At 47.8% G+C, this 21,258-nt stretch overlaps 1 long non-coding RNA gene across 3 annotated transcripts; it reads left to right on the top strand.

The window, feature by feature from the left end:
* The first annotated feature begins 13,137 nt into the window (after positions 1-13,137).
* LOC144953530 (uncharacterized) lies at positions 13,138-18,442 on the top strand. Of its 3 annotated transcripts, XR_013640821.1 has the most exons (4): positions 13,138-13,233; positions 15,661-15,778; positions 16,577-16,646; positions 18,219-18,250. It is a non-coding gene; the product is annotated as an uncharacterized LOC144953530 (long non-coding RNA). The 3 variants fall into 3 exon arrangements; XR_013640820.1 differs by lacking the exon at positions 16,577-16,646 and having other exon boundaries at positions 18,219-18,442; XR_013640822.1 differs by lacking the exon at positions 16,577-16,646 and having other exon boundaries at positions 15,661-15,740; positions 18,219-18,254.
* The last annotated feature ends 2,816 nt before the right edge of the window (positions 18,443-21,258 follow it).

The following is a 21,258-nucleotide window of genomic DNA, read 5'->3' as shown; positions in this document are numbered from 1 at the left end:
TGCGCATCAAGTGGGGGAAGCGGCGATGGTTCGTGCACCCCTCCAGATTAAAACCCTTCGCTGCGGTACACAACCCCACTTCACACGCGCGTGGCCAAACATGTGGGGGGTCGGCCGACTTGCTGGGTCCGTCTCCGTCGCTCTCACCTAATGCCTTGCCGGCTGTGCCACCTTCAGGAGCATCAGGAGTGACGGGCTCACGCCCGATCACCCCTCCTGCGGATGCCGAGGGTCACGCGGAGTCAGAGGAATGCTCACCTCAAGACGGACAGTCGCCACCTGATGGTCCGCCACGCGGGGTTACCCCGTGTGAGGGGCCCGCTGCAAGGACGCGCGCTAAAATGCGCAAACTGTTGTGAGGCCGGAAAATGTGTACATAGCTGTTGTGTTTATTGGGTGTTGTGTGGATGGTGTGTTTCCCGCTCCTCGGATGTACATATGTTGGGTTCACCGTTTGTTGTGTGTGCGGGGTGGGTTCCCTGCTGGTTGTATATAAGCTGTTTTTTTACGGAATTCGTATTTATTCGGGGGGGTGCGACGGGTTGTTTCTCATCTTGTTGTTGTGTCTTGTTCTGGTTCCTGTTATGGTTCAAAAATAGTGAGGCACACGTCAGGGGGTGAAGGCACCTTTATTGTCAAATTTTTGTATGTTGGCAGCCGGGACGGCTGCATGCTATGTGGGGGGGAGTGATGTAGGGCTGTTACAGAGAGCCCGTTATGCATGGCAGCCTATGGTAAACAAGCACAGTGGGCGGGGCTACGTCAGTGCACGGGCAGGTGCCCTCTACGACGTCCGCGCTTCGGACGTTACGATCCCCCGGGGCCCCACCCCTCAGGGAGGTGGTTGTATAAAAGGGGAATGTATCGGGGGGCTCGGGAGTGATGTTTAGCTAAAGAAGAGGAGGCGGAAGACGTCTGAGATAGAGCCCTGGACTCCCCCTGGTACGCCGTCCTTATCAGGACCGCGCAGGCTCGAGCCAGTGGCGTGGTACCAGAGCCAGAGCCAGTGCTGGTCTGGACTCTGGGTACCGGGCCCGACTGACCAGTGTCGGGCCAAGATAGCCTCCCCTAGCCCATTAGTGGAGGACTCAGAGGCAGGCTAAGGTTAGCCTAGAGGTGTGTCCTCAGATAGACGGGTGAGGGGGCCGATACCCCCTCAATTGTGTATGTCACAAAGTTGGTATTCAAATAAACAAGTGTGCCTCCAACTCCGGTGTCAACGAGTCATAAGCATTACTACAAAAGTAACGAATTCGTGAATGAGGTAAGAATGTTTTTGTATGTACGTATACCTTCACGTTGCTTTAAAGTGCACTTAACCAGGCACAATCGCCTTTGTGACATCACCGCTACTGTGCGGCGATTGACAGTTGTTGTATACAGTGAGATGGAAATAATTGATATCTCTATTCCAATTTAATAATTTGCTGGTATAATTCTTTTCACATTTGGACCATGACGCTGGCACACAATAACCAACTCTTTCAAATGACATATTGAGCTCAGGCGCTCTATAAATAAAATAAAATATGAAGATGAATAAGATGAGATAGACAGCTTACGATTAATACACCCGCAGTGCTCATCAGGGTGGCGGCTGGATTAAAACCGTGCACCACTGAATGAGCTGCGATTGCGCTACCGCTCGGCCAAGCCACCAAACTGTGTCGAGGTTGAAACGACCAGTTATGTGTTAGAGTTAATTCTGGTCACTCAACCCCTCGACTGGCAAGTTGTGGGGAAACTCACAGCCAGTGAATTTACAGAGGGCTCTGTGCTCATATCATTTGTCTTTAATTGTTTTGTTTCTATGTCCAGGTGTTAGCCCGCTGAGATTGATAGTCAACATTGGATAGACACAAGAACAAATACAAAAAGGTCTGCCTTTCAGACTCTCTCCCTCTCAGTTCTAAAGCCATTGCGTCAACATTGGGTCTGAGGCTGCATTGAACACGTGACATGGATCTGGAGAATGCGGGTTTATGGGTCAAGCCATGCCTTGTTCCTCCTGTGTGTATGACACCTCGTGTAGCCTTTACCAGACTGTTAGGGAAAATTCTGTTTGCGAGCACCTATTAAGGGTGGTGTGGCCAGCCACATATCAGTACTGATGATTACACACTGCACCAGCTATTCGTTTCAGGCTGAGCTAACCTAGGGGAGGGTAATGACCGGTGTGCATAATTATTAGTAATTGGTGCTGTATACCACATTTGTCAATGTGCATTTTATTGAGGGACTTTGTGTTGACTTGGTCGTGTGGGAATGCTGTTATTGTTGTTTTGCTGCCTTGCCCTAACTTGTATTTAGTGTAAAAAAAATCGTCAGGATTGTATATATGCATATGTATGCATACAATATGGAAGATGTATGCGTACAATCAGAAATATGTATGCATACAAATGTAATGAGATGACTTCTGAGACACTACTTGTAGAGGGTTTATTATTTATTTCTTAATACTGTGAAGTATGGGAAATGACGGCAGGAAACTCCTTGACGGGTAACACACTTTTTATTAAATCTTGACTTGTCACGATACAACGTGTGGTCTCTATTCTTCCGACTACTGTCTCGACACAACGTGTGGTCTCTGTTCCTCCGACTACACACTCCACTTAACTCGTGTAGACCCTATGCCTCTGGCTACACTCTCTTCACTTAACTCGTGTAGACCCTATGCCTCTGGCTACACACTCTACTTAACTCGTGTAGACCCTATGCCTCTGGCTACACACTCTGCATGCTCACACCGCATGCTCACACTGCATTCCGCCTCTGGGTTACACAGAGTCCCGGTCCCTACAGGACAGCGGGACTAGGTACCGCAGGCCCTATCTCTTCCTCTCCGTCTTCAGTCTTCGCTGGTTACATCTCTCCTCGTGCGCCTGTGTGCATCCCCTTATATAGTCCCTGCTCACGGGAGACGGAGCGGATGCGGACCTCGACGTGAGCATCGCTCCTTAGTTAACCAATCCCGACGCGCTGTTCCTACGATCCCTTTTCCCCCAGCGCGTGTTTCCACCACCCAACCAATCACGCCGCGCTGCCACCCGATCACTCCCTCTCAAGCGCGTCACCGGCCCACAGCCAATCACAACCACATAACCCCCGACCCCGCGCTGACCCCTGATCCCTCACCGTCAGCGCGCGTCACCAACACACACAGCCAATCACTACGCGCTGGCACGCGATCCCTATCCCAGCGCGTATCACCACTACAACTGTAAGGACATGGTCACAGAATAACATCAACGCTGAGGTACTTATAGCGTAGTCACCCATACAGCGACATCGGCGATGTACAACTATATAGTGATGACGACGACGAAGGCTGTATCACCGGCTGGCTATGCAGCGACGACGATGAGATGGCAGCGATGATAGCCAGGACCCGAACCTCCACAACAGCCCTGAACCCCCGTTTGCCTTTCCCTTCTATATCTACCCAGCGTGGCCCAACTCCGCCATAGTCCACGCCCCTCTACTGGAACTCTCCCGCGGGTTCCAAGAGCTTCCAATTCGATCCTCTCCTTGACCCTTGGCCCAGTTACACCCCCATTGTGGTTGCTTACATTACGTGTCATTCTATACTGCACCCATACCCGTAGTTAGCCCCCATGGCCAGCAGATGGCATCCTGTCACTGCATCACCCCCCCCCCCCCCTCCCATGTTTAAAAGATAGCCATCTCGGCTAATACCAACAACAACTATACAATTTAGGGCAGAACAATTCCGCAAACGAGAAACCCCATAAAACCCTGACAACAATTATAACAACATTTTAGTGCAGAACAATTCTGCAACTGAGAAGGACAATTTTTTGTACTAACATCAATAATAACAGTAAGGAAGAGAGAGAGAGAAAAAATACAATCCAACGCGCGTTGCTCACAAGCCGACCCCAACGAACCCCCACACACACAGGGAGATTCTTATTAACGGATTATGGCACATTTCTACCGGGTCCTTGACGCCGGTCTATCCTCGGGGGCGAACTTTGTCTTCTCTCGGGGCAATGGGGACTTGCATAAAAGCCTTAAAGGGGCTGGCTCCTCCCCTGTTCTTTAGAAGAAGTGGAGCGGGCTGCAGCCAGCGGCCCATAGCATGCAGTGGGATCCTGTGACTCCGCGGCCTTTAGGGGCTCAGAAACTGTGGGCGGCACAACACAATCCTCCTGATGCACGCTCTCCATGGCTGATTCCCCCGGCTCATCGGACACATCAGACACCGGCCGTACAGTGCTTGGAGATGAGCTGTCAGTTTGAGGAGGAACGTAAGGTTTCCGACGTGACGGATGGACAAACCAACGGCGACGCCCCGCGTGTATATATGTAATGTAGTAACTCGGCGGGAGACGACTTCACGGGTAACACACTCTTTTATTTTACCAAACTCGTTCACAGGTGACTAACACCTACTTTGTATCTCGGGTGACAAACACCCACTTAGTATCTCGGGTGACGAACACCCACTTAGTATCTCGGGTGACTAACACCCACTTAGTATCTCGGGTGACAAACACCCACTTAGCTATTCTGGCGACTAACGCCCACTGAGCTATTCTGGCGACTAACGCCCACTGGGCTATTCGGGTGACAACCACCCTCTTAGCTACCCTGGCGACTAACGCCCTCTTAGCTACCCTGGCGACTAACGCCCACTGAGCTATTCTGGCGACTAACGCCCACTGAGCTATTCGGGTGACAAACACCCTCTTAGCTACCCTGGCGACTAACGCCCACTGAGCTATTCTGGCGACTAACGCCCACTGAGCTATTCGGGTGACAAACACCCTCTTAGCTACCCTGGCGACTAACGCCCTCTTAGCTACCCTGGCGACTAACGCCCATTGAGCTATTCTGGACACTCCCTGCCCGGGGTGTCCGTCTTCTGGTCTTCAACTGGGTAACTCTCCCCGAGTGCTCTCGCGCGTCCCCCTTTATACCCCACCTGCGGACGTCGCTGCGAGCACCCATCTTATTTGACCAATCACTCGGCGCTGGCTACGATCCTGTTTTCCCACATCTCAGCGTGCCTCACCACCCACGCCGCGCCGCCCCGTCATCTGTCACTCCCGGCGCGCGCGTCCACACCACGCCCACAACGCGTGCCCAACCCCGCACCCCGCGCCGCCCCGTGATCCATCACTGTCACAGTCGGCGCACGTCAACACCACCACTACATCACCCCCTACCACATAGCTCGCAGCCGACCCGGCTGCTATAAAAATATACAAACCCCCCTGTGTGCCCCGTAACACAACACAACAACAAGAACAACAACTAACGTAACAACACAACACGACGCGAACACTACCATCCGCAACCATCAACCAATGCCACCGCGACAATAGAACAATATATACAAACCGGCGAGTGACAATAGCAATGTGTATGCAGAAAGAAAAATAAATGGAAAAATTTTTTTTTTTTCTTTTTCGACTCGTGCAGCGTCCCATTCTTTCCGAGCGTCCCTACAACGGGACATTACCCCGGCAGAGGGGAACACCGGGCGAGCTCGGTGTTGAGAAAAAACGTCTTCATGAAAATTGTTGTGCCCTAGCCCGAGTCCGCCTTGCCGGTCCGTCGTACGGCACCAGACGCGGTTGAACGTCCGGTGGTGCCGGCGGTTCAGGAAGACATCGGCCAGGCATCGAGGACCCGTGCATGCCGCGGGGTTCAGGCTCCCGACGGTCAGCAGCCGTCAAGCCCGAGGCACCGGGTTTTGTTGGGATGACTTGTGGGCCTGGTCGTCGTCCCGACGTGGTCCTGTGGCGCGCTGACGCGGGGCCCGGCACCCGGCTGCGACGTGACCCCGAAGGCCGCAGTTGTAGCAGACGACGAGGGACGTCGTAGGTTTCGGTTGCTCCAGCTTGCGGGATGAACGTGTGGGCGAACGACCTCCCGTTCTCCACTCCCCCGGACGCGATGCAGCGAAGGCCTGCTCCTGATCCGCAGCTGGCTGAGGTTCGGCGATCGTGGCGGCCAGTGCCGCGTTCCCCGCCCATTTGCAGACGACCCCCGGCTTGCGTTTGAGGACCTCGTACGCGTGAATGCTCGTGGCGATCGCCAGGGAGCAGATATCCATCTTGTCCGCCACATTGATGGGGACCCCCAACTCGTGGGCCAACGCCAGCAGCTGCTCCGTCACCATGGCGTCCTTCCCCTCCTTATCCATGCGGGGAAAAGCTGCGTCCGCCAAGGCGAGCAGTGCCGTGCGATAGGCGAGCGTCGTTTCTCCAGCCACCTTCCGCCGATCGTAGAACTGGTGGCGACACGTGGAGGGCGGTCCGAACACCTTCGCCATCAGGTGTAGTGCGGCCTGGAGCGTAGAGCGGGACGACCTTGCAGCAGATGTGAAGGCTGCAAGCGCGTCGTCGTCGAGCATCGCTGGCAACGCACGCAGGGCAGTGGTGTCGGACCACCCCGACATCTCCTGATGAGCGAGGAACCTTCGTTGGAAGGCTCCCCAGTCGCCCCCATCCGCCTTGAACGCCGACAGCGCGGGCAATCTTTGCTGGAGGACCCGATCGTCGTCGACGTCGGAGAGATTTTCCCGCGCTCCGCTGTAGTTGTGTAAAATGTCGGCTCGGTTGTCAGGCGCAAAATGGAGAGCTCCGGCGCGCGCTGATGACGTGGGCTGCGCTGAGCGGAGGTCTCCGGTCACGTGGTGTCCGTGTTTCCCGCCAATCGATGGCGGCCCCTCAAAAACGGCGGCAACTTCCAGACTTTTGGCGCGAAGCGCCTTTTGGCGGGATCCCTCCAACGTCGCTTTCTCCACCAACCCCGCAGCCGTTTTTCCGCTCGCCGGAACGGAGATGTCCGCCAAGACAGCGGCGGCGGCGAGTAGCAACTCCGCCAACCGGGAGTGCGCGTCTTGGAGGCTGGTGTCGGAGGCAAGCGGAGCGTCGGCCATCACCGCGAAGTGCTGCATCGGCGGCAACTCCTCGTCCTCTCCTCCCGAGGTTGGTGTCCCCGGTATGCCGTCGTCGTCCCGACCTCGCTCGTGGGTACGGGTAGTCTTCCTCGTGTCCATACTTCTTGAAGACAGGTTTACTTCTGACGCCAGTTGTAATGTAGTAACTCGGCGGGAGACGACTTCACGGGTAACACACTCTTTTATTTTACCAAACTCGTTCACAGGTGACTAACACCTACTTTGTATCTCGGGTGACAAACACCCACTTAGTACCTCGGGTGACGAACACCCACTTAGTATCTCGGGTGACTAACACCCACTTAGTATCTCGGGTGACAAACACCCACTTAGCTATTCTGGCGACTAACGCCCACTGAGCTATTCTGGCGACTAACGCCCACTGGCCTATTCGGGTGACAACCACCCTCTTAGCTACCCTGGCGACTAACGCCCTCTTAGCTACCCTGGCGACTAACGCCCACTGAGCTATTCTGGCGACTAACGCCCACTGAGCTATTCGGGTGACAAACACCCTCTTAGCTACCCTGGCGACTAACGCCCACTGAGCTATTCTGGCGACTAACGCCCACTGAGCTATTCGGGTGACAAACACCCTCTTAGCTACCCTGGCGACTAACGCCCTCTTAGCTACCCTGGCGACTAACGCCCATTGAGCTATTCTGGACACTCCCTGCCCGGGGTGTCCGTCTTCTGGTCTTCAACTGGGTAACTCTCCCCGAGTGCTCTCGCGCGTCCCCCTTTATACCCCACCTGCGGACGTCGCTGCGAGCACCCATCTTATTCGACCAATCACTCGGCGCTGGCTACAATCCTGTTTTCCCACATCTCAGCGTGCCTCACCACCCACGCCGCGCCGCCCCGTCATCTGTCACTCCCGGCGCGCGCGTCCACACCACGCCCACAACGCGTGCCCAACCCCGCACCCCGCGCCGCCCCGTGATCCATCACTGTCACAGTCGGCGCACGTCAACACCACCACTACATATACACACACTGTGGCAGTTTGATCTCCACCACTTGCATGGGACCCTAACATGGCCGATGCACTATGAGATCTCTTTTACCAGTGGCAAAATATAGCAGTAGGTTTTCACCCTTTTAAACTGGTACAAAACTGACACCTATATTCAAGGCATCATGTTTGCTGATGCCTTGAATAAAGGTGTCAGTTTTGTACCAGTTTAAAAGGGTAAAAACCTACTGCTATATTTTGCCACTGGTAAAAGAGATCTCATTGTGTAAATGCTTACCCCGAGCTCTCAATACTCTGATTTGCACAGTGTTTGAGTTGTACGCCTTCTGGTGTCATTTGGTCCAACACCAATGGGGACTAGGCTCTAAAGAAAGCCGTCTCGGGTGTGGACCAATCAACTTAAAGGACAGTGCATATTATTATCATTATCAGAGTTGCTTCTTTTTGTTTGCTTTTTTGACTACTTGTGTTGTGGTTATTGCAAACATGATGCCTTGAATAAAGGTGTCAGTTTTGCACCAGTTTAAAAGGGTTAAAACCTACTGCTATGGCCGACGCAGTTTAGGAGATGTGCCCAGGGGCACCTACGGGCAGTTCAACTGCTGCAAATGCTCTTCAAAAGTGCGACTAAACACAATGATCACCGGATAATGCATGCAGGGAGTCCTCCATTCATGGGAGAAGATACGCATCAGCCACCTAAACCTTATTTAGTTTACGAAAATCTACACAGAACCTCAGACCGCCATCGTGCTTCTTAACCAGCACCACAGGCACTCCCCAAGGGCTAGTAGAAGGAGAAATGATATCCGCGGCCAACATTTCCTCCACCGCGTGCTGCACATGATATTTTTTCTGCAGGCTCAATCGATACGAGACCCATACTAAACTAAGCAAAGTTGATCTCGCCAGGTGTAAGACCCCACTGAGCTGCTGTGTAATTATTTTATCAAAAGTGGCCTGATCATCACAAATTCTCGAAGCATGATGATGATGATAAGCCAGTTCGTTGAGCTATTATTTGTGATGGTCAGGTCACTTCTAAAAGAGAGCTTTACAGCTCAGAGGGCCTTAACTGGTAACATAACACAAATAGTTTAGTTTTAGTATGGGTCTCGATGAGTATGGGTCTCTATTGGTTTCTGCGGGTATCTGTGGATCTCTATGGTTCTATATGAGTCTGGTTCTACGAGTCTCCTTATGCATAACTCTACGTGCGATACCTGGAGTGGTGTAGCGTTGTCAACATCGACACTGGGAAGACAAAGGCGGCCGGGCGTGGTGCTGGCCACCCACCCCCTTGTATGTCACAGTGCCGTTAGCCTGCATAGGCGCAGTTGCTCGCTACTACTAACAGCACTTGTCCCCTACATTCTCTTGAGGCTATGCGGGGGATCTTTGTCTCTGTGTAGAAGTGAGTCGCGTATCTGTGCGCGATCTCTGAGTGGTTTGACGTAAGGAGGTTTTTGTTGGCTTAAATCGCGTAGATATCAATGGTATGTCGTAGTTACACACGCCACTAACAACCGACACAGCCAATCGGTAAGAGATGTCACATAAACAAAATTTGCCAATTCGTTACGAGTTCAACTGATGTGTTGGAGAGTAAATCCACTACAGCATTTACAATTATAGTGTAGTGTATAGTAGTGTATAGTAGTGTAGTGTGTAGTGTAGTGTATATTGTACGAAACTATTACAGCACTCACTGGTTGTTGTGTGTTGGAGAGTAAGCCCAGCACAGCATTTACAATTCTAGTCTCATGTATAGTCATGTAGTTTAAGTTTTCATTTATTAGGGACTAGCGGGAAGTGCCCAGCGTTGCCCGTGCATAGACTCACACACACATTGGCCTAAACACACATATGGACTAACACACACACATATCGACTAAGACACACACACATGGACTTACACACACACATGGACTAACACACATATGGACTCACACATACAAGCACATGGAGGTACACACACACACACATCGACTGACACACATACAGTGAGGGAAAAAGTATTTGATCCACTGCTGATTTTGTACGTTTGCCCACTAACAAAGAAATGATCAGTCTATAATTTTAATGGTAGGTTTATTTGAACAGTGAGGGACAGAATAACAACAACAAAATCGAGAAAAACGCATGTCAAAAATGTTATAAATTGATTTGCATTTTAATGAAGGAAATAAGTATTTGACCCCCTCTCAATCAGAACGATTTCTGGCTCCCAGGTGTCTTTTATACAGGTGTAATAACAGCCATAGAGGGTTCACGTGGGGATTGGCTTGCCGGTCCTGCTTTGTAGCCAATAAGAGTTGAGATAGGGAGCATGGCCTCGGCGTGATCACGGCATGTCATCAGGGGTGATTGGCCTGGCCATTCGGGGCCGCAGCTAATGGGGAGCCGGATCAGAGGCGTGGTCTCGGGATTGACAGGGAACCATCGAGAACGGTCAAGGCTGTCCATGGAGGATTGGCTGGGGGGACCACGTGACGAAGGGATTAAGAGAGAGAGAGAGAATGATCGGGAGCAGACTTGGGAACGACAAGAGCAGGGTCACGCGCGTACGGGGGCTCTGGGTGCCACGTGCGCGGTGGGGACTTGGTGTGAAGTCTGCCCTCTCTCCGTTGTCTGCCAGCAACGGAGAGTGTGTAAGTAAAGTGTATTTGTGGAAGTGGAAATAAAAAGGACTGATTCCGAAGCCGTCTCAAGAAGGATTATTACACTGGTGTCAGAAGTGCTTCTGCGACTGTTTGGACGATCGTCAAGATGTCTAAACATCCCAGAAAAAAGAACCTGCCCGTGCCTCTATCGGATGAAGAGGTAGAGACGGATGAAGATGAGCTGTTGGGAGCTACAGCCCCTATGCTGCCTGCTGATAATACTCTCCTCGACGCCTCTCAGCGTCGACCGGGGGAAGATGCGACCACCGCAGGAACAAAAGACGAATGGCGGCTGATGGCGGAGCAGATCGAGTCGTTACGCGCCATTCTGCTAAGCCTGGTGACCGCGGTGGCGTCCTCACCAGCCGTGGGTCGCCAGATCGCCGATCAGCTGGACGCCGCGGGAAGGGGTCCTGCAAAGGAATCTGAGTCCGCCATTGCTCCTGCCACACGGGAGGACGCCGTCGTCCTGGGTGGGGCGGCTGCGCCAGAGCCGTCGGCCGCCATTTTGGGCGCGCCTACCACCACGCGGCCGCCGGACGCCATTTTGCCTGCAACGGGTGGAAAGCGGGAACAGCAGTCGGAGACGCCCGCGGCGCGCGCTTGCCACCGCGGACATCGCCTTCCACAAATTAAAGAATTTATCGCCGGGGGCGATTGGAGTGCTTTTACGTGGCGCTTCGAGTCAGCTTTTAGATCCGTGAACTGGACGGAGGAAGAAGCGCTGGGAGCGCTACCTACACTGCTCGATGATGTTTCTCTGGGAGTCTTCCGCTCCATCCCGGCGTCCAAGAAGAAGACACTGCGGGATGCGTTCGCAGAGATGGCGGAATTTTATGACCCACCGACGTCAGCCACCAGAAAATTTATGTCGCGTCGCCGAGCACCGGAAGAATCGCCGTTGGCTTATTGGGGGGCGTTGATGGCGCTGGCCATGGCTGCCTACCCCGAAGCGACGGCCGACCATTTGGATCCACTCATCCTTTCCCATATGCTGGAGTTGTCTCAGGAGCTCAACATTTCTCTACCAGTGTGCGGCCACGAACCGCTTACATCGCGATGGGTGGCGCACTGCCTGGACGCTAAGTTTAATATTAAGCGTTGGGACCAGATGGCGGCGTTGACGGGGAAACCCGAAATCGACGGGCCGCCTTTGGGGTGGTCTCCGCGACTGGTTGTCCACTGCTCCGACGACTCGGGCGACGACGACATGCTGGCTGCTGCTGTTCCGCATAGGATTCCGGGACGGCGGCTGCGCGACCAGCGTGGCGACTACACGGGCCGTCCACGCGCAAGGGCCGGGTCGTCTGACCGCCGGCCAACGTCGGCCGCCTGTTTCAAGTGCGGCAGACGGGGCCATTTCGCCCGTGACTGCCACTGCCGACCCCTGCTGTCGCCTCTTCCGCCAAGGGGACCTCCATCTCCTCCACCTGCTGCGGAGCTGCAACAACCTCGGGCGAGTCGGCACAAATCGGACACCCGGCAGGTCTTGTCACATCACTCATCCACTCGCACTCATTCTTACACTCCTAAGGATAATTTTACTTCTCCTGCTCCATTTACACGCTCTGCTACACAGTGGAAGAAATTGGCTCACAGGGTTGTGGCTGCGGCGTCGGGCTCGTCGACGGTACGGGGTACCATCGACGGCGTTGACGTTCGTATCTTGGTAGACACGGGCGCGTCTGCTACCATCATTTCAGATGTTATTTTTCATTTGTTGTCCATTCCTACGTCGCGGATACGCAGGGTTAATGATGCGTGTGTTGCCGCAAATGGGGGAAGCATGGGTATCTGTGGTCAGGTAGATGTGAGCATCGCTATCGGAAATATTACCGCCGCAGGACCTGTGTTAATCTCTCGCTCGCTAGCTGTTCCATGCTTGCTTGGTACTGATTTCCTGCGCCGGATGCCGCTGAGAATACCGGTCGACCAGGACTGTTTGGAAATGCCGGGGGGTCGTAGGATGGCGTTCCTGCCTTCCCTGCTGGCCAATGCGCCTACAGGTAACGCAGTTACTGCCGTAGTTGCTGCTACGGTGGAGGTTCCGTAGGGAACGCAAATGCTCATTCCGCTGCGTTAGCGAAAACCCCTTCAAATGGGAAGGGATGCGAAGGGCGTGCTATTATCCCCATCGAATTCGGTATCTAAATCTTTCTCTTTGGCGGCGGCACAAACGATCGTGCAACCAGGTCAGGCACCTTTCTTACAGGTGTTGAATGGGGGACCTGACCGGGTGGTTGTTCCGGAGGGATCGATGCTGGCTCACGCCACTACACTGTAAAAATGACAACTCAAAATTGTTCACCTTACTAAGATTTTTGCATTCACTGACAATAAAATTGCTAGTTGGAACTTGAACTATCTGTTGTAAGCCACTTGAACTCACTTTCAGACGTTTCTGAGTAAAAGTTCATCTTACTTTATAAATTGAGTTGATTTTATTTTTAAGTTGTAGTTGACACCCAGTTAAAGTGAGGTCAACTTATCTGCGCATGCTCATTTGAAATTTGTCATGGCAACCGGCTGCCACGGGGTTTCCTGCAGGAGCTCTCTTCGACAGTTTGAAAGTTTGCGTCCGCCATTTTGTCACGATGCCAGCGGTAAATTTCTCTGACTTCTTGGCCGAAGATAAACAACATTCATTCTAACAGGTAAGCTAATCATATGAATATGTATATGCATTTGGTATTTGTATTACATTTCATTGCGCGAAACAAAATCGATAAATCATAACCAGGCGAGGCGTTAATGGCAATACAAAATCCCACACTTGCTAACGTTAATTGGTTAGAAGCTAACGTAGCTTATTTTGAACAGCTAAGCTCAATATAATTCTTGTCCACATATTAATTGAAAGATTTGTGTTGCCGTTATGTTTGTTATTCTCGATGAATGATATGGCATTGTTTTATGCACGTCTGCTTTGCTCATTGACCTGAAACCGAAGCACCGGCGGTAACAGTGCACATTGCTGCTCGTGATCAAGGTAGAACTAACGTGCTAAAACTTTGATACAAAACTTCGGTTTGATACGGTTAACTAGATTTATATAGCTTCTAGCATGCGACCTTTGTGTAGGGCTGGGTAAGTTGCCGAGTTCGATACTTTTTAGGTAACGTTACCGACCGAATTGCCTCGATACTATCGAGTAACTTTATCTAAAAATGACATGTGGTTCGGTTCCAGTTCCAGAATTCGATAACGTTACCTAAGGAGTTAACTCGTCAACGTCAGTGCTCAAACAAATACATATGAAATGCACAACGACACACATAAAGTCGCTCACGCACACTCATATTATGAGACGCGCGCGCGCACCCACAACTTTTCACACGCATACTTATATGAGACGACGCAAGCACACACACACAAACTCTCCGCGCACATATTCATATGAGACGCGAGCACACACACATAATACCTTAAAGATGTGGAAAAGTCGATCAAAAGTGTGGGTACATTTCTCCAGGCTCGATGCCAACAGCGCGCGATTCAGTATTCGCATTAAAATAATTGCTGCAAAGACCGGTACCACGACAAATATGATGAAGACCTTGACAGTGCACGGAGTAAACATAAGAGCAGAAAGTTGCTCCGTCTTCGACTGGTAAATGAAGAGATACCTTGTTGATCACTCCAGTGTTTATATTTCAATAAATAACCTACTGAATGTAACGTTACACACTGTCGTTCAAAAATGTGTTGGTTTGTCAGAATTTGTTTTCTGTAAGGATGCATTAAAGTTATCAAAGGGTGACATTACAACGTGTAATGTTACAAAATATTTCGTTTTTAAATAAATCTTTTTTGAATTTTTTATTCATCAAATAATCATGAAAAAAATTATTATAGTTTCCAAAATATTAAGCAGCAAACTGTTTTCATATTTCTGAAGGGTCATTTGACACTGAAGTAATGATTTTGAAAATTCAGCTTTGATATCACAGGAGTAAATTACATTTTGAAATATATTAAAATAATATTTTAAATTGTAATACTATTTCACAATATTAAGTTTTACTGTATTTTTTTATTTTTTAAAAATCAGTTTTGGTGAGCATGAGCTCTTTATAAAAAAAATGTGTTCCTTTGTGCACTGGCTAAGGAGCATGAGTCAAACTAAAAAAATAAAACCAAAGTTTTTCTGAGGTAATGTGTTATGTATAGGGATGGGAATTGATAAGGATTTAACGATTGCTTATCGATCCGATTCCTTATCGATTCTCATTGGGTGAGGGAATAAGTACAAATGTGTTTGTTTGTATTAACTCGCTTTAATATCTGATCAGAAGACAGAGCACATACTGTATACACAAATTATGTGTAGCAACCTCAGAACAAATCTAAAAGTATAGGTGAGCTACTTCTCAAAGTGAGTGTGTGTGTGAGTGAGCATGTGTGCGTTTGTGTGTGAGTGAGTGAGCGCGAGAGAGTGTGTGTGCGCTAGTGAGTGAGCGAGAGTGTGTGCGTGAGCACTAGTGAGTGAGTGTGTATGTGTGCGCGTGTGTGAGTGAGTGAGCGCGAGAGAGTGTGTGTGCGCGCGCAAGTGTGTGTGTGTGCGCATGAGAGTGAGTGAGTGTATGAATGTGTGTGAGATAGCACGCGATGGCTTGTCGGAAAGCAACATGGCGTCCCGTTAAAGGCCTCATTATACTTCTGCGTCGAACTTCTGCCTCTGCCATGTTTGCCACGTTCTTAATCAAAACAATGCAGCGCGTGTGTGACATCATGACACATTTGCAACGAGCGGAACCGATACGCGGAATTGTTAAGCAGGCATGCTAACGGTTCCAAGGAATTGATTCACTGGGCACCGGTTCTGAAGAAGAATTGGTTCTCGGTTCCCATCCCTAGTTATGTAATCTTTTTAAAATGGATTTCATAAAATTGGTATCGAAAAAAGTATCGCTAGGAACCGGTATCGAAACTGAGGTATCGAAATTGGCACCGGATCGAAAGATTTTGAACAATACCCAGCCCTACCTTTGTGTGTTTTAGCCCTGAAGCTCAACAGCATTAATGTGAACGGTTGCGAAGTATGTCACTGTGTTAATTTTCTCCTCTTATTTTTGTGCTAGGTTTTCTATGAAGTGTCGCTTCTGCAGCTTTGCCAGTGCCAGTCAAGAACGTCTGCTTAGGCACCATCGGCTCAGGCACGGTAGAGGAGCTTACTGGCCGTGTGTTTACGGTGACTGTGTATGTACTTTTAAAACACCTGGCGCCTTAAAGTCACATTTGACCAGATCACATTTTAGGACAGCCAAAATACATGATAAATTCACCTTTTTTTGTAATCTATGTGAATTCCGGGAAATCTGCACGCAACAGTCTTTCTTCAAACACCTTGGACGCCATTTAAAAAAACATGAGACTGTGTGTTGCCCCTTCTTGAGATGTAGTTTTAAAACAAACAATCTAAAGACTTTTAGTTCACACAAAAGTAGGAAACACAAGCATGGTGATATCAGAACCTGTTTAAGAGCAGACTTAGAAAATGAACCTGTGTCCATTGAGACAGATTCCTCTGACCAACCATTAGGTATCTGTAGTGAGGAAGATACACTTCCAGGTAGTTCTGGAAATTCAGATGTCCAAGAAAAGGAGGAGTATGTAGATGCTGAGACTCTTGAACACAGGGCTGCTGGATTTTTTCTACGTATGCAAACTGAATTACATGTTAGTAGACACGCTGTACAGAAAATAGTTGAGGGGTTTAATGATATTTTACATCTTTCAAAATCCCACTCGCAACCAGGTATCAAAGCAGTGCTTGCAGAACACGGCATTGAATTAGATGATAGCGTTCTCCATAAGATTAATGATGCTGTCTTGGAAACAAATCCATTAATTGTAAGCACTCAAGGAAAGGGTACATTGGCCACTGATCACAGGAGAAATCTTTTTTTTAAAGATAAGTTCCCTGTAATTCAGCCTACTGAGTATACATATAAAATAACCCATAAACAAACATTTGTTTATGTTTCAATCCTCCAGGTTCTTGGGACTTTGTTGAGACAGCCAGATTTTGTGGAGAAGTTGGTGTTTAGTCAAGGGGACAACCCAGGTAAATTTTGCTCTTTTCGAGACGGACAGTACTACAAAGACAATGGTCTTCTGGGTGTGCAAGATGCAAGTATCTCTATAGGACTTTACATAGATGACCTGGAACTATGTAATCCTTTGGGGTCCTCAAAAAAAATCCATAAAATTACTGCTGTCTATTGGATTTTGTTGAATTTACCAAGCAAGTTTCGCTCTACTCTCCCCCTAATTCAACTGGCTTGTCTTGGAAAAACTGTCGATGTCAGACAATTTGGGTATGATGCCTTTCTTTATCCTTTGATTAAGGATCTTGGATATCTTGAAAAGATAGGAGTGTATATTGAGACTCTAGATACATTTGTAAAGGGAACAGTGTTCTGTGTCTGTGCTGATAACCTTGGTGCACATAGCTTAGCAGGTTTTCAGGAAGCTTTAAATGTCGAAAAATTCTGCAGATTTTGTTGCATCAGTCGAGACCAAATTGGAAATTGTGAGCCAAGGAACTTTCCACTGAGAACTGCTACGCAACACGATTCTTTTGTGGAACAACTCAAGTTGAGTGATAAGCCTAAGCCATGTGTGAATGGTGTTAAATCATCCTGTGCTTTAAGTAAGTTGTCTTTCTTCCACCCAGTTACTGGATTTCCCCCTGATCTTTTGCATGATCTATTTGAAGGTGTTGTCGCAGCGGAATTAAGTTTGTGTTTAAAAGAATTGATTAGAAAAGGTTTCATTACATTCGATGGACTGAATAACCGCATAAAACAGTTTCCATACAAATTCTCTGATTTGGTCAACAAGCCACATGCAATTACAAAGACAAGCCTTGTATCTGGAAAGTTAAACGGTAACGGACATGAAAACTGGGCACTTTTACGTTTGCTACCTCTCTTGATCGGGAACTATATACCTGAACAAGAGCAGTCATGGGAAATTTTAATGGACCTTAAAGAGATTGTGGAGATTACGGTGTCTACTACGTTATCAGAGGGAACATTATGTTACTTGGGGAATAAATTGTCTGACCATCGCCAGTTACTCACTGACACCTTTCCTGAATTTAAGTTGAAACCAAAGCATCACTTCATTGATCACTATGTGCATCTCACACGGTGCTTTGGGCCATTAGTGGATCTGTGGACGTTTAGATTTGAGTCTAAGCATAGTTTTTTCAAACAGGCAATCAATGATGCTCACTGTTTTAAGAATGTACTACTCACCCTTTCCACTAAGCATCAACACCTCATGGCATATCTTCTTTACACACAGCAATTGTTCAAGCCAAAATTGCATGTTGGTAGTGTAGATAGAGTGAAAATATCATCTTTAGATGAAAAGCTCAGGACAGGACTAGAAAAGAAGTACCCAAATGAAGATGATGTGTCTCTTGCTAAAGAAGTACATTTGTATGGGACCCAGTATGTGAGGGACATGATAGTGTCTGCGGGTGAATGCAGTGGACTGCCAGAATTCTTTAGAATACTACACATATTGGTGGACAAGTGGTGTAAAGTGTATTTTGTCACCGCAAGATTATCATCTTGGTACATGGAACATTATCGGTCTTACCAACTTATTGAGAACTGTCACTCAGATGTAGAGATCCTGGATCCAGAGACTTTGAACGATTACCACCCATTGGCTGCATACCAAGTTGGTAGAACTTTGATGGTGACCCCAAGGGCTTGGCTACTGCAGTAAATTGAAATGGTAAGCACCTTTCTGTTTGTATGTTTTCATAATTTTGTCATGTGTTAATGACTTGATTTTAAGTCTTCAAGGTACAGTCATGGCCAAAAGTATTGGTACCCCTCCGGATGTGTTGGTTTTCGAGCAAAACTCACAAACTTTTGAAGGTGTTTTTAATGTAATAACCAAACCAGGATATTTTCAATAGCTCAACAGAACTGAAACAACAAAAATTGGTTTCCTCAAATTCAACACAAAATATCACCAAAATACTGCGGGAAGTGAATACTGCATGGTCAAAAGTATTGGCACTCAAAATAACCGTCTTTTGCTGTGATACAAGCACACTTTTCATTGTTAAAATCCACAGCTAAGGTTATGGATAGTCAGACATCAGCTGTGGTAGCATTCCTGAGAAGTATAAGCCCATTTCTAAAGGATAATAAAGTCGATTCTACTTGAAGAAAACCTTATACTGTCCATATAAACCAACAGATGTATAGTAAGTAAACTGGAGATTTTTGTCCGTTAGAAATGGGCTGATATTTCTCAGGAGTGCTACCACAGCTGACGTCTGACTACCCATAACCTTAGCACTGGATTTTAACACTGAAAAGTGTGCTTTTATCACGGCAAAAGACACTTGTTGTGAAGGGTGCCAATACTTTCGACCATGCAGTATTCACTTTCCACAGTATTTTGGTGATATATTCTGTTACATTTGGGGAAACCAATTGTTGTTTCAGTTGTGTTGAGCTATTGAAAATATCCTGGTTTGGTTATTTTATCCAAAAACCTTCAAAAGTTTGCGAATTTTGCTTAAAAACCAACAATTCTTGAGGTGTGCCAATACTTTTGGCCATGACTGTATATGGCTTCAGTTTAAAGTGTCATGCAAATATCTGTTCTTCTTTTGTCCTCACAGGCTGTGTTGCTTCTGGTCCACATAAATCCCAAACTCGTCCGTAAGATTCGGCTGACCAAAGCTCCTGAAACTTTAGAGGAACTGTACAATGAACTGCGTCAAAAACTTGAACTTGTGGGTGAATTCTGTATACAGTATGAAGACTCAGACTTTGGCCAGGCAGTTTGCAACCTGATTGACATAGCAGAGTTACCTTCAGAAAAGGCTGTCTTGCATATTCTGTGGAGCAATGAGGACATGCCATCACCACCACCTCCAACACCAACTCGGTCATCCTCCATCTCTTCCCTTGACACAGACATCATTGGATCTCCAGGCTCAATCCACAGCTTATCTTCAGTTGTGCGGACATATAGGAGGAATGTTTCACAGTGGCCCACTCCGTTCCCAGTACCAGAATTCTCATATGATGTGGAACTGATACTCCGCAAGGGGAATGACACGTTTGAATTATTAGGGAAGGGTTTACATGTAACCAGAGATGTGAAAAAAGAGATTCTGGACAAGTTGGCACAAGAAATATTTTCTGTGAAAGCCTACCCTGAAAAACATGAGTTTGATTCTGTTGCTGCTGAACTTGTCAACAAACATCCCTGCCTCAAAGAGCCTGGTGGTGGTACTGGATATGCGGGATGGACAACCAGCATAAAGTACAAGATGGGGAACTACAGATCAAAACTACGTCAAGCTGGATGTAATGAGGTTGGTGTCAACAGGAGATCAAGAAGGGAGGAGGCGGATGATCATGGTGTCAACAGGCAAAGAAGAGATGATGATGATGGGGATGGTGGTCCGGAGGGAAGGTTTTCCTTGAAAAAACCAAAACGAGGTGAGGTCAACCATGTACCAGATCATCCTGAAAGCTACACCCAGGATGACTTGGAAGACCTGAGGTCTTCCCTGGTTGAAGCCATGAAGAAGAAAAACAAGGACATGGAGTTCATCAAACAGAAGATGGACATCACATTCTCCCTTAGGAGAATGGAGATTGTAGAGATGGAGCCCATGGTCTCAGAGGTTCTGGAGAGGTGGCCCGGTCTATTTCTTGAAGAACAGGTAAGGAATCTTTTTTTTTCTTGAACTTGGTGCATTTGTGTTATGTTTTTTCCATGATAGTGTATGTAGGTTAATTTGTATTATGGCTTTGAGTTTGCAGTCTTAATTATAACAATGAAATCACACTATCAGCTTGTTGTATTTGTATTGCATTTGTTTAATTCAGATTTGTCAAGAGTTCACTCGTGTGACCACCAAGGACCTGATGGGAACATTTAAAGCTGCCCTTGAGATGTTGACCCCTCGTCTGCTGAAATTGTATCGTGCCAGGAAGTGCGCCTTTAGTCGACAGATGGAAACCCTTTTGGAAATGCTTGACAAACAGGTTGTTATATTGACTACAAGGCCCTTTCTTGGTAACACTTAACAATTTGGTTCGTTATTTAACATTAGTTAACTACATTAGTTAACATTAACTAATAATGAACTGCACTTATACAGCATTTATTCATCTTTGTTAATGTTAATTTCGACATTTACTAATACTTTATTAAAATCTTATTAACATGAGTTAATGCACTGTGAACTAACATGAACAAACAATGAACAGCTTTATTCATATTAACTAACATTAACAAAGATTATTAAATACTATAACAAATGTATAGTTCATGTTAGTTAATACATTAAATAATGTTTAATAAATGAACCTTATTGTAAAGTGTTACCCTTTTCTTCAGTTTGTCCACTAATATTTAAACCATTAATCAAGAAGGAACTACCAAGCTAGCACTCTGCACTTTTGATGGAATATAACTTAATAATTTTTTTGCATCAGCTACATTGGTGAGCGAGTTCCATCTTGATTGTCTATTTAATACAGTAATATTTAAAGGATACGTTCACGGTTTTGCACTTTGAGCCTCCTCTGTGGGTTGATGAAATAGTGTTTGACACCCGAATTTTGACTATTGGTCCAGTCTTGAGCTTTTGGCTGATTTAGAATCGGCCCTGCCATGCTTCA

The sequence above is a fragment of the Lampetra fluviatilis genome, chromosome 77 (assembly GCF_964198595.1).
Source record: "Lampetra fluviatilis chromosome 77, kcLamFluv1.1, whole genome shotgun sequence".
Taxonomy (NCBI): Eukaryota; Metazoa; Chordata; class Hyperoartia; order Petromyzontiformes; family Petromyzontidae; genus Lampetra; species Lampetra fluviatilis.
The sequence above is the reverse complement of the archived record's forward strand: the minus strand, read 5'-3'. Positions and strand labels throughout refer to the sequence as shown.